The sequence below is a fragment of the Mandrillus leucophaeus genome, unplaced genomic scaffold (assembly GCF_000951045.1).
Source record: "Mandrillus leucophaeus isolate KB7577 unplaced genomic scaffold, Mleu.le_1.0 Scaffold596, whole genome shotgun sequence".
Taxonomy (NCBI): domain Eukaryota; kingdom Metazoa; phylum Chordata; class Mammalia; order Primates; family Cercopithecidae; genus Mandrillus; species Mandrillus leucophaeus.
This window is the reverse complement of record NW_012106430.1, coordinates 1,200,779-1,215,778: the sequence shown is the minus strand read 5'-3', so window position 1 is coordinate 1,215,778 and position 15,000 is coordinate 1,200,779. Positions and strand designations below refer to the sequence as shown.

Sequence of the window (15,000 nt, the reverse complement as noted above, 5' to 3'; positions counted from 1 at the left end):
TGATTTCCTTTAGAAGATTCCGTGTTTATTGCTTAATTTTTAAAATGGACTGTGAAATGCCTTATATGAACAAATTATAACTGTGATTAACATGGTGATAATTATTTTCTGTAAGTCTGCCTTCCCTGGCAAGTTAAAAGGCGAATGCTCCACTAGCTATGGAGGTGGGGGAAGTAGTTGTCATATTTCCCTTGTGAGAAGTCCTGGCCCTGCAGAGGGAGGAGGGTCCCTCTAACACCCACACCTCCTGCTGGAATGTTGGGCTGGGTGAGCATGGAGAGTCATTGACTTCATGCCGTTGGTATGATCCAGTTTGTTTTCACTTTTACTACTATAAGAAGAAAGAAAGAAATGTAGCCATAAAGTGTATAGAAACATGGCCTTCAGGTGCTTGAATTTATTATTTTCTCAAGCTAACATGTAGAGAATGAAGGGTACAACATCCATGTGTACACACACATCTCCACCCTGGTTGGAGTTTAGTGATACTAAATGATGTTTTAAGAAGGGATTTTGTATCCTTCTAATTTATAGCCTGTGGATTTCTGAAGAAGTGTCCTAGGTCTCTTTCTCAGCCAGTAGCCTCAAACTGTGAAATGCATAGCATCTGAAAAAAAAAGTATAGCTTAAAGGAGAACTGTTTATCCTTGGTGCCAGTTTTCTCTGCATAACATTATTTCAAGAAAATTACTGGGGGATTTCCTCTGAGGAAAGAGGGGATAGGGGCAGAGAATTGATAAAAATGAGTAGAGAGGAAGACAGACCCTCACATATTGAAGAACAGATTCTGTAGTCTTGGTAGCTGGCAGAAATGTTAAGTGCTTTTCACAGTCAACATTCAAACAGATTATCAGATGGCATATTTCACCCTGTTGTTACTTTAAATGAAGTGACCATGAAATCAACAAATCTGCTGTCAGGTGCCTGTCACTAAGATAGTTCTTTCTGTCACACAATGCCTCACATAACAGGTAATGTGTTTTTAAGAATCAGTCCTGTGTCACCTCATCAAGTCCTTGTTAAAAAGATGAAATAAGACGGATGGTGTTGTCTACCATGGAGTTGACTGAAATTCAGTAGAATGAAATGTATGGTACACACACACACACACACACACACACACAGACACACACACACACACACACACAAATGCTTCAAAGAAAACAACCTTAGTATTAAGACTCCAATCTTTTACTACTTTCCTGTGGGTCTTTGCTTGTGACCTTAGGATCACTGTGCACTTTTAGTTCTTATTTAATTCTAGACTTCAAATCAATTAAATTAGATTTTGAACTCAGTGATGAAGACTAGGTGGGTTAGGTTTGTGCCACATGGTGTATGGTTCTGCAGAGTGAAAACACAAAACTGACCTAGGATCTCTTGAACATGCTTGTTTTCCCTCCATGAAGTGAGATGCTAATTTACTGAGCTATATGGAGTGTCACAGAATATTTTTGTTGAGTTTTCTTCTTGCCTTTGGGGGTGTTCTCTGGAAGTTTGTCATCCTGTCTCAGCTGTCCTTTGGCAAAGTGCTCTCAGTATTTTGAAATAGTAATAGAAAAATCAGAAATTTTTCTGAAAACCATATGAACAGTGCAGTAAGCACCCATATCTGTTTGTGTACTGATTGACCATGGTTTTATTCAATCAAAGGCCTTATTCATAAAAGAATACATTTTATGTGTAAGTTTGCTGTGGTATATTAGTGGTCATAAGCATTATGTTCTCCTTGTGGAACATTAAGTATAACACTGAACTCATATAACCTACAACTTCTGGTCAGAATCATTGATGCCATGGTGCAATAGGTTTTTTTTTTCTTTTAATACTTCTGAACATGTGTCATCTGGATATAGCTGGTAGATAATTCAATAGCAATCTTGTTATAATTTTAAGCCAAAATCCCAGAATGTCAGAATGTGAATTGCAATACAAGGTAGCCTTAATTCATGCATGCATGAGTCCATCCCGTCAATCCAACTCTTACTATTTATCATAGAGCCATACCAGATATGGACATAACAAAAGTAAAATCAATACTTGCTTTCCAGGAATTCAGTCTGGTGTTGGAGGCAGGAAGATGATTATTAATACCTATGGGTGAATACGAAAGGTGTAACTTGGCCTGAGAATGACAGGAAAAACTTCACAACCAAAGTAATCTTTGAGATGAATCTTGAAGGATGAATGTGAGTTCATAAGAAAGAGAGGAAAGGAAGGGTGTGCATGCCAAGGCATGGAGAGGGAAATGGGCATGATATGTTTTGGAGAAGGTTGAATAGTTTGATTGGACTATATCACAAAGAAGGTTATGTTCCAAAGACTTCATTTTTGAAAGATCTGGAAAGGGAGCCTGCCTTAGAACAACATTAAAACTTCTGGTGTGTTGACTTGACATACAGTAGTCAGAGCTCTGGTCACGTTATAATGTGGTGTCATTAAGGGAGAATATTGAGCTATTAACAAATCAACCAAGGGTCTTTTTAGATAAGAACAGTCTCAAGAAAATTGCTATAATTATTACTTACTATGGATATTGCTACTACTGGTTTTTTTTTAATTTATGTTTTGTATGTTAGCATCAGTCCTTTTAGTTATCTCTAGACTTCCAAAGATTAATTTCTAGGTATTCTTTCCCAGGTTGCATTTGTAATGAGACTTGCAGCTTTCTTCACACTTCCTTACAGCTTGGTTGATAAAAATCACAATTTTTATTTGTGTGTGTGTGTTTGTGTGTGTGTGAAAGTGAAATATTCAACTAGATAATCACACCTGTGGGCTCTTATAACAACGGAAGTAATATATTTTATTTTTTTGAAATCACTATGTTCCAATTACCATTTGAATTTAAAAATTGCAACATTGAGTTGGCATTTATGCGGCTTAAAGGTCTTAACTATAGAGCTATCATTTGTAGTTTTAAATTATCTGATCACGTCTTTAGTATTATCTTTGATGCATATTATACTTATGGAATAAGTTGACAAGTATATTTTCCTTATGCTTGTGGTTATTGATTTTTCCAGCCTTTGACGTGAAGCTCTGTACTTGAATGTACATGGTATAATTAGCATTTTTCTCAGATGTTGTGAGGATGATTGAAACAAAATCAAATAGAAAACAAAAGCCTTAGAGATACATGTATATATGCACAACTTTTAGTGGAGTAAGGGAAGCTGTTTATAATTTTATTAACTCAAAGACATTTGAGGTTATGATTTCCTATCATTGGACATTATATATACATAGAATTTTGGTGGTTGGTCCTTTAATTATGGCATCCACTTAGAATATTCTAGTTTCTTAAAGTGTTTATTGGGAATTATGGAACTTGCTTTTCCTGTCCTGAAATGAGCTCATGAAAATGCATGAATGCTCTTGTCATTTGAGGTGGCAGGGGGTGTTTTTGGCAGTACAATAAGTTTTTCCCTGTAAAGAATAGCTAGGATGTAACAGTGAAGTGTCGGAATGCATGGAGATCAGATTAAATGTATTTGAATTAGTATCTCTATGGGTTTTATATCTCAAAGTCAAAATAGTCATTCTCATCAGATAAGAATATTCTTGACTGGAGAAACTCTGATCCAGAAACAATCTATCATTTGAATCCCCTGATTGTAATATGAATGGATATTCAAGTTCTGACACACTGAGAGTTAATGCTGTATCCCAGCGGTTTATTGAATCACAGTGCCATCTAAAGTGATCCTCTAAGAGAGAAGCCAGTCAGAATAAGTATTTAGATACCAACTACCAGGGCACCTCGCTGTAGTACAATTCCCAGTGGTGGAATTTGTGAAAGAAATGTCTATCCTGCTCCTCATCCAGGCAGTGCTAGTTACTGAAGTGCAAACGTCTTTGCTGTAGGCACTCTTTAAGGTCCTGTGAATATAAAATGGTTATAGTGTTATAACAAAAATTCAGTGTCCATTCCATCAGTAGCTGTGACAGCAATAGGTATTTGCAGCTAAGAGGCCAATTGAAATTATTTGGTGTTATCCTCGTAATTGCTTTAAATTATCAGAATTTTAAACTTGAATCACTGTACCATATCAAACTTTGGGGATTGTTCCTTAAGTAATGATTGCTTACTAGAAGTATCATACCAGAGAATCATGTTCACTTAGGGATTTAGAAAATAGCAATCTCTATAATCGTGACATATTTTTATTTAAGCATCTCTTTTGGTCACATTGCTAAGTTTTTTTAAAGCTTTGTTTCTCTTTTACCTTTCAAACACTGCACATAATTCATTGAACTCTATTCAAGGTCTGCAGAGGCAATATTTCCAATGTGCATAGCCTGAGGTATGGCATTTTTCTTCCTGTTGATTTATGTTATTTGGATGTTTTCTGCCTTTTAAAAATTTTCTTTGGGTTTCAAGATATTATGGATGGCGTTACTTGATTGAACCTAATAGACCACTTTGTAAATAAATAACTGGCTTAGATTGTTAAGTGACAATAGGTAGAATTTTACATCAATCCGAAGGGTTTGTCCAAAATGAAATATTAACTTGGCAACAATTAGATACAGACAATACCCATTTTTGTTATAAATATTTATTGTAATTTTCTTCCAGAATTTGTTAATTACTAATTAACTTTATTTTTGCATAGTAGAAATAACAAGGTTTTCAAATCACACAAAACAGTTAAAATACTAGCTCTTGTAGGAGCTACACAGACTAGGTATGTGACCTTGAGTGACTTAGCTAAATTCTTTGACCTTCAGTTGGCTGCACTGTGAAATGAGCATAGTAGTGTCTATAAAGTTGGGATAAGAATGAGAGATAACATATATGAAGGACTTGACACATGGTGAGGATCAATACATGGTGGTGGTGGCAATGATTATTTAAAATTGCTCTTTTCAGTTGGCCTCTGAATACATGTAAAAATACTCTAATTGGATAATAGATTATCATCTAAATATAGAATATTATCTATCCATATAAAGAATAGTAAGTCTGCATCAGGATATTGAAAACATATTGAATGGATTCCAGAAACACCTGGACCTCCAGTTTCACCACAATTTGAATAGGAAGGGAACCTTCTGCCTTTACTATGTGACCATTAGCAAAATTTGGCCTGGTTTGCCCACTGACTCAATCCTAATTTGTGTTGAAAGAAAGCCTCTCTTTTAAAAAAGAATGAAGAGTAATATCTCCATGCATTAATCTTAATTTTGTGGTTTCTATTGTCTGGCTAATATTTGTTAAAAACTGATAAAAAACTAGAAACCAAAGTCCATGCTTTCATGAGGTTTATAATGTGCTTGTAGCAAACAGTATTCAGTGAAAGAGCTAAATAAGTTCATATCATCAAAGGGCAACGTGGCGTGATTAATAATTATCTGTGTAAATACTGAAGGGATATAGAGAAAAACAGAGATGAGAATGGGCAGTGAGCTGATGTGGGGTTGCTTCTTGGAGGAAATAATTGAAACTATTGTCAGATAGGTAAGGAAAAGGACATCTATGAAAAGCCACACTGGTGGGTTGTCTAAGGGAGCCAGCAAACAAATGTTTATCTGGAATTTATGGGAAATATTAAGTAGTTTTAAGACAAGATACAAAAATATGTGTGAATAAAGATCTTTGCCAAAATTTTGAAATTGTATTCAGTAGATAATGTGTATTAGTTCTAGGTTTCTGAGTAATAGATTCTTTATTGTGTTTCCTCGATACCAAACTTGAGAATGAGGTCATTAAAACATGGTGGGAATGTTAGATGGTAAGCAGGTGAGAGTAATATAGCAGGCATGTGTGCACCAAGGGAGGATGTTTTGCATGAGATTAGAAGAGTGTATGAGGGGGAGTGTGTGTGTGTGTGGTTGGGAGGGTAGCAGTGAGAGAAATAAGTAGCCTTCATTTAGCAGGATTGTAGGAGATGCAGAGTACTATAGGTGAACAGGGAGAGAGAGAGGCTTCAGTTAGGATAAGAGATACAGTATATGTTCTGGGAGGAGGTCGAGGATGGAGAGAGTTCATCTTCAGGGGAATCGATGTTAGAGGAAGATTCATCACTGGGAAAAGCCATGGGGGTAATGTAGGCTGAGGTGAGGAGTAGAGATCCATACATGAATGAGAGTAAGAGGAAACCAGAGGGATTGCATTTTGAATTTTGTTGAGAACTCCAGAAGTGAAAGATATACATGAGATGTGTTAGTTTCAAGTTTCCCAATTATGACATAAGAGCAGTTTTTGTGCCAGAACTGGCTAGGATCCTAGTTAGTGACAGTGCCTGGTTTATTCATTTATAACTCAAGGTATGTGGAGCAACAGTGTCTCAAAAAAGCTAAAATTGTGACTTCTTTTTGCAGTTTTATAGAGCATGTTCATGTGATAAATTATCTTTTATACATTAAAGCTTAAATTTTTCTCCATTTTGTCTTTTAAGTAGAATTAATGATCCCCAGAATCATCTCAGAGAAAATGGAGCCCACTGAGCATTTCTGTTCATATATATCAGTTACTTTAATTGCGAAATTGTGCCTCAAATCTTAGGCGTTCAAAGTTTGCATAACAGGTTTGTTATGAATGGAGTCAACAGATTTTTTTAAAATCATGCGTGGGCTTTTGTATTGAATTCTCTGCTGAAATAGATATCACCTTGGAAGTGGAAAATATATGAGCGACAATACATAGATTTCTCTTTCTAGCATTACCTCAGTTTGACTGTGCAAGAAGATCCATATAATGAATGGTATAGTAAGTATATGGTAATGATATGTATATGAAATGTATATGAAATGTATACGGTAATGAAAGTATAGTAAGAAGATCACAGTGCTGGGAAAGTTATGTGGCATCCTGCAGACTCAAAGAGACACAGGCCCTGCAGATTGATCATGAGCTCAGATTGTACCTCTTGAGATATTACTTCTAAGCCCTAAATAATTTCCTTTGGCTCTAGGCATGGAAATCTATACTAATTTCCATTACTATATTAGCCTCAGTGTTGACTAATAAAATTAATCCCTTTTACATTAGACAAGCCCTTGTTACATTGTTTCTTATCTGGACCATTGAATATCATGAGGAGAGGCACACCCTATCTTGAACTATCATTAGAAAGAAGTTGCAGGCCCTCTTGTGCATGTGTTAGCATAAAGAAAGCATGTCATGTATTCTTAGAGCTAGAAGGGATGTTAGAGGTCAACTGCTTGCTCTCCAATCTAAAACAGGAATCCCTCTTTGGTACCCCTAGGAGTGAGCCAGAATGGCAGGTATTAACTCAATCGAAGGAAGAGCGGTCATACCAAGACCTCAGAGTTGGAAAGGACTGAGCTGTAATGTGGTTATTCAAGCATAATAAGTGGGAAAGGAAGTTTTAATAGATCACTTCTAAAGTTCTCTCTAAAATTCTGTAATTTCATAAAGCATGCTCCTTCAGATTTGACTTCAGTGTCTAATAGGAGAAAGGGGGAAGAAAAGAATACTAGCTTGCTGAAGGATTTAAGGAAGCAAAACAGGTTGCAATGAAAAAGAAAACATAATAATGGAGAGCCTAGCTTTTGCTTTTAAGAACAGCTGAAATGATAAGTGAAGAGTATAGCAAATAACTCTTCAGTGCTATTAATGATTAAATAACACTAGCTTTTCCATGGCAGAAGTATTTCATCACAGCAGGCTACATGTTCGGAGCACATATACCCTCTGTTAGGCACTGTACTGAGTGCTTTCATGGTATTGTTTTCTTCTAGTGATCCCAACTCTATGAAGTAGGCATTCTTATTATCCCACTTTACAGATGAGTAAACCAAGGCTTAGCAAGGCTTAGTAGCTTGTTTGAAGCCAACAACCAGTGAATGGAAGGGCTAGAATGCAAGCCCAAGTGATATGGTTCAAATTTCACCTTGAACTGTACTTCCCATGATCCCCATGTGTCATGGGAGGGACCTGGTGTGAGGTAATTGAATCATGGAGGTGGTTACCTCCATGCTGTGCTCATGACAGTGAGTTCTCATGAGATCTGATGGTTTTATGAGGGGCTTTTCCCCTTTTGCTTAGCACTTCTCCTTCCTGCCATTGTGTTAAGAAGGATGTATTTGCTTCCCCTTCGGCCATGATTATAGGTTTCCTGAGACCTCCCTAGCCATGCTAAACTGAGTCAATTAAACCTCTTTCCTTTATAAATCACCCAGTCTTGGGTGTGTCTTTATTAGCAGCATGAGAATGGACTAATACACCAAGGCATCAGCTAACAACTACTGTAATATGAACCTTAACAACCTTTTATTTGTTAAGGAAATATTTATGCGGGAGAATACCATCATTCTTAAATCATGCATGTTGAAGTGCAGGGGTAAATTTTCATGATGTATTTTTATATGATCCATGATCGAGCAATTCCACTTCTGGGAATATAGCCAAAAGAATCAAAAGCAGGGTCTTGAAGAGATGTTTGCAAAACCATCCTTGTAACAGCATTATTCACATTAGTCAAATGGTGAAAACAACCCAAATATCCATTGACAGATGAATAGATTTTAAAAAGTGGTATATACATACAAGGGAATATTATTCAGCCTTAAAAACGAAGGATATTCTGACACATGCTACAACGTCTGTGAACTTTGAAGACATTATGCTAAATGGAATAAGCCAGTCACAGAAGACAAATATATGATTTTGTTTATATGAGGGACTTAGAATAGTCAGATTTATAGAGATAGAAAGTAGAATAGTGGTTGCCAGGAGCTGAGGGTAGCGAGGAATGGGGAATTGTCACTTAATGTGTATAGAGTTTCAGCTTTGCAACACGAAAAGAGTTCCAGAGACTGGTTCACGATGACGTGAGTTTACTTAACATTACTGAACTGTACACTTAAAAACAGTTAAGATGGTAAATTATACCTATTTTACCACAATTTTTTTAAATGTCATTATGTTTATAATTTACCTTCCATTATTTTCCAAAAATGTGTGTATGTGTGCAAGTTTATATTTTTAGACTAAGCAACTAGTGCCAAATGTTAATAATTGCTGAATCAAGGTAGAAGGTATATGGGTATTTACTACAATATTATTTTCACTTTACTATACTTTTGAAATTTTTAATTAAGTTGGGGAAAATGTATATTCATAATGGACAAAAGTAATTACATCTTTAATAGTTAAACTAACCAAATGATATTAACCAAATGATATTCTTCAAGTTACAACTTAAATCTTCCAAGACATTTTCTGACTATTCTAATTCCTACTACCTTCACTTTTTTAGTGTAAACAACAACTCCTTAGAATCCATACTGTTATGTCTTCCAATTGTACTGTGCACATTAGTTTTAGGTATCTCATGCTGCATAACAAGGGACCCCAAAATAAGTCTCTGCAGTTAACAGTGATTTAATATTGTTCACGGTATGCAGATTGGCCTGGGAGTTTTCCTGTTAGTCTTACCTGAGATTGTGTGACAGCATTCACCTGGCACATGGGCTGGGCTTGTCAGTTGAGTGTATAGATTTTCCGGTACATGGCCTCTCTTCTTGGATAGTTTGGGCTTTTTCATAATACAGGTCTCTGGGTGGTGAGACTTCTTATGTGGTAGCTGGCTTCCACCAGAGCAAAAGCAGAAGTTACCTGGCCATTTAAAGGCTAGGCAGGAGCTAACAGTGTCACTTCTGCCCCTTTCTGTTGGTCAGAGCAAGTCACAAGGCCAGCCTGGAACCAAGGGAAGGCAAAATAGACTCTACCTCATGATGGGAGAAGCAACAAATAATTTACAGCCATCCTTAGTCCACCAGATATTTAAAACTACAATTAAAATGCTGTCTGATCTATCCAATGAGATCATATAAATTGTATAATGGTGAGTAAGAGACAGCCCCTGCCTTCAAAGACAGTTCAGTGCAATGACAGAAGGGAAGAAGGAAAGTGGCATGTATGAAGCACCTGTGTGAGGCACTCTGTGCTGGTTACTTGTCCTTAACAAAAAGAATTCTAGAGTAAATAAGTTATGATTTCTATTTTACTGGTTAAGTAGCCGAGGCTCTATGGAGTTGGAAAAAGTCTGTCAGTCTAAAGTGTACGGAGGGAAGGAGTTCAACCCTAAGTTCACTTTTCTTTGTGCTGTTTCCTCTTTACCTGATGCACAGGACAGCCTCCCACCATGCCCCGAATGCCAACAGGGCCAACGTTGAGAAACCTCACACAGAGCACTTGTCACATTGACTTATCAGATTTTTGCACATCTGCCTCTCTAGATACATTATGAACTTTTTGTGAACATGTTTGTTTTTCATCCTTGTATTACAAGTTCATGGCACGTGGTAGTTATTTAAGAAATATTCTCTGACTGAATGAATCAAAGCCAAACTATGACCAGTTCCCTATGGGAAGTGTAACTAAAGCAGAGTGGAGTTTAAGAGAAAGAGAGATTCCTTCTCAGTGTTCCTGATCAATCGGGAAGGAGTTTGTAAAGGAAGTGGGGTTGGAGAAGCCATCAAAGGAAGGGTATAATGTTGGTTGGTAGAAGAGCACTTTGCAGAAAGGGAATGGTATGAACATCATTTGGGGTGAAAGAAGAAGACTGTGTGCTTAGGTAACAGAGTTGTCTAGTGTAGCTGGAGCATGGTTCCTGTAAAGGAAGAGTAAGAGAGGAGAGGGCTGATAATCTGGTTTGGAATGACAGGCTCAAGAGGATACATTTCTATCCAGTAATCAGTGAAGAAACTTAGAATGTTTTTGATTTGGGGAAAGATCAGGGTTGTTGTTAGAAAGATTCCAACATGGCACATGTATGCATATATAACAAACCTGCACGTTGTGCACATGTACCTAGAACTTAAAGTATAATAAAAAAATAAAAAAAGAAAGATTGCTCTGGTAACAAGATACCAGAGAGACCAGAAATACAGACTGGTTGAACAGTCATTGCTCTTGTTCAGGTCATGAGCATCTCCTCAGACATGGTGCCATTGAGGCAAAAAGGAGAATATGGACACAGGATGTGATTTGGCTCCCCAAATAGATGGCATACTTGGTGAGGACAGGAACCATGATGTTTACACCTGTGTCAACCACAGCACCTGACATGGCAGAGGGAAGCACATTCACTGCACATTCAATACATGCATGAAGCAGATGTCATTTGGTAAGACTAACTTCCATACATAAGTAGGGAAATTAATTTCATTTATTTCTGGAAAAGTAAGGCATGTATTTGCTGCTTGACTAGCATTTTGTTAATTCATTGTTTAGTGATGAGATAGATGGTTAGATGTATACACCTCAAACAAAATAAGGAGACGACAGTTTGAAGGATTGAGTTCAAGACAGGCTAGAACATCCTCCAGCCTCTCCAACTGGTGCCTCCACGCTGCATGCTTTCCTTGTCCTACCAACTGCAGAGAACATTGCTTCTCAGAGTGATGCAAAGCACCATACTAAGATGAGTTTCTTTAACCTTCGTGTATTTATTTTGTTATCAGGGCTTTGCACACCTCCCCTAGGGTGGGAGAGGTAATTAAATTTTAGTATAAAAGACTTCCTACCAGGCATCAGGCTTCATGGGGGAATAAAAGTAAATAATAGATAGCAAGGAATATCAACCAATGATTAGAGCCCATTCTGCTTAATTAGTTCAAAATAACTTCAAGGCAAGATTGTACAGATTTGTAGATACTTTAGAGTTGACCAGTACAGAATGGGATTCAAAATAAGATGGAATTTATCCTCAAGAGATACTATGGGCTGGGAAACAATGGGAAATTGGGTGTTCCAGGTTATCTTTTTGGCTTTTTCAGTAACTCCTGAAGTAACCTGGGTAAGGCATACCTCTATTATTATTCTCCAGTCTCATTATGAATAAGAGTAGAATGATGTGGCAAATTTGGGGGTTAATATACATGATGTCCATAGGCGTAATAACACATCAGAAAGACACCATGGGATTTGGAACCAAACTGCCTCACCCTTGGCTTTGCCGCTTCCTAGCTGAGTCGTCTTGAACAGATGACTTGGCAGGTCTTAGCCTCAGTTCCTCAATTGTAAAATGGAATTAATGATCATCCCAGCCTTTTTGTGTGTGGTGGTGGGTTAATGCACGTAAAACTCTCACAAGAGAGCTGAGCACAAGTAGGTGCTCAATATGTAAGTCTCTAATATTAGTCACTATTCCTACTATTATTTTATTTAGGTGTATATATGTGACACAAGGCAATATATAGATTATATTGTTCAATAACTGGAACGTTCTTAAGACACAGGCAAAAATCAACTTCATTATTAGTCTCACAAACAAAAATTCTATGAGTAGCCTTCAGAAACAGAAAGGATTTAGACAGATAAGAGGTGGCAGGCGTTGCGCAGGCAGCTGACAAACCTGCAAGACTGAATGAGCCAGTCGGGTTTTGTGAGAGGGGAAGGGTCCTGTCCTGCCAGAGATGGGCTTGCTTTGCAGAGCAGTAGAAATATAAGCCCTCTGAGCACGAGGACCTTTGTGCCTCCATAGCAGCTCCCTAGTATAGTGCCATGAATGTGGTAGATGCTTAGCTAAAGGTTTATTGATCAAATTGGACCAAGACTGATGAAAATTACTGGCAGTGATAAAATCAAGATGCCATGCAGTGAATTGTAGTGCCAGCAGGGTTTGATGCTGTGAAATGTTTCCAATTCCCATTGCCTCTGTCAGTATCCCTTGGTTAAAGGCATCTGCCCAGGTTGATGTGTCATGGTAATAGAATTGTAGAAGGGTTGATTGTATTTTTTAATCTGTAAACTGGCTGCCAAATTATAAGACTGGTATTCAGATCTACTTTTTGCATTCCTGAGCAATTACGTTTTTGCTAATTTTTTTGTGTAAGTACAGGTGTGTGTATCCTCTGTGTGTGTATATATATATGTTACATATATACACATTCGTGTGTGTGTGTGTGTGTGTGTAAAAGTAAACATTGTTTTAAGCAAAATTTTAAAGAAGTCTGTTTGTCATTGAGGTTCCCTCATCCTTGCCCTTTTGCTAAACATTTATTTTTTTAAATTTCCATTTCTATAGGCTTGGGCTCTCCCCCTGTTTTCATCTCATTTCTAACTAAAAGTTTTTATGGGCTCATAATAATTGATAGGTAAAACTAAAGTAGGTGAACCGAAAACACAAAGATGAATAGATCCAAAGGAATGACTTGGTAATGGTGAAATTTCAGGTTATAGAAGAGGTGTTTTTGTGTAGGGACATCCTTCCCTTTAGGTGGCATTCTACTCTGACCATGGAGATATAGGTACTTTCTGTTTATTTGTATATCTGACCGTCTTGATAAAAATCATCGGAGATTTTTCTGACTTACCTAATCAGAAAATGCTGCTACGTAGTACTAGAGGTTCTGCCTATAAATTAAGTTCTTTTCATCTCTTTCATAGGTCACCATTAATTCTCTCTATTAAGACATAGCTCCTGAGAGAAAGGGGCCACGTGTAACTCATTTAAGTTTGCCTGGCTTACAGTAGCACCTGGCACATATAGGTACTCCATTTGTTTGAAAGAATGCTTTACAGCACATCGGGCTCTCCAAGACTATTCACCCAAAGGCCCCTCTGGGATGGCCTAATGGACTATGAGCTATTGTCTCATTTATCTACATATTTTATTTACACCCCTCACACCTCCTCTCTTGACTTTACAGAGTGTTCAGTAATGTTTGTGGAGAAAGAAAGAAACAATTTCATAATGAAAATAATCTCTTTCCTCTTTGTTGAATGTCTTCTTAATATTCTCGGAGAAATGGTTGTTGACTATTAAGAATGTCAAATAAGTAGCAGAGAAAAATGTTTGCTGAAATATTCCAATCAGTCATCCCAAACAACTTTTTACCTCTACTCTCTTTGGCACTGATCACGATATTCAGTAAATAGTTGTTGAACTAGTGAATACATGGAAGATGGTAACAACTTTGTATGTTATGTTTCTTATAAAATTTTAATGGGGCATCAATGTATGAGGAATTATGTAAATGAGGCCACTTAGAATCAAGGTGAAGGGTGTGGTGGAAAAGGACTCTTAGAATACAAGTGTCACTTGCTGTAACACTCCTCATGATGATTTCAAAAGCATGGGAACAACTATAGGGAGAAAAGTTTACCGTTTAATTTGCATTAAGAAGTAATGCTGTATAAATTTGGAGGAAAAAGACTTATGCCATTATTTAATAAAATTAAAAATTGCTATGGCTTAATAAATCATTCTGGTATAAATTATTCTGCCTCTTTCACTTCTCAAGACAGGCAGGTAGCATGCTCTCTTCTTCCTATGTGAACCTAGTATCCATTCCTGATATAATATTCCCACTCTGTTTTTGTAATTAAAACATCATTTATACTGAGAATAATTAAGACAACTGTACATTTGATTTTAAAATCAGTTTTGAGTATTGTGCCTTGTCAAGCTACAAGAATGGTTCCTGCAGCTTTTACAACGTAGCATTAAGAAGCAGACAGTGACCGCAGGCACCTGAGTGAAAGGTTTGACAGTTTGATAAATTAGGAATGACACTTGCCAAAATGGCTGTCCTTCCTGCAGTCTGCCAGTGGAGCATTTGCACACTGTTAATTGAATTGGCAATTTGTGTAACAGTGCCTGCCCCTGAGCTTTTGTAACGCCGGATCTGCCATTTAACTCTGATAATCCAGGACTTGGGAATAAGGACGAAAAGCTTCACATGATATTACTGCAGATTTAAAATGACAGTCGGGGACCTTCTTGCCAATTTCCCATTAAATGAGAAATAATTAACAATAGCAATAACAAAGTCTTATAAAGCTGGAAAGTTAAATTGACTTTTCAGCACTAGTATTGTACAAAATTGCTTCTAGTGTGATTATCGGATTGCCCTTTCAGGATTATATACCCTAAATAGTATCATATGATGAACCAAACACAGAACAGTTTTGCGAGCTAACCTGTTTTATGACTGCAAAAAATCTTCTGATTATCTACAGGGATTGTGTTGTCATTAAAATTTTGTTTTGTGCTATAAGATTTCATAGAGATAGAAAAC

At 37.1% G+C, this 15,000-nt stretch overlaps 1 protein-coding gene across 1 annotated transcript in view; it reads left to right on the top strand.

Annotated features, from left to right (window-relative positions):
- The window catches only part of NPAS3 (neuronal PAS domain protein 3), a gene marked incomplete at its 5' end in the record, with an annotated part of 876,143 nt that overhangs the window by 378,484 nt on the left and 482,659 nt on the right, over positions 1 to 15,000 (top strand). The window lies entirely within an intron of this gene.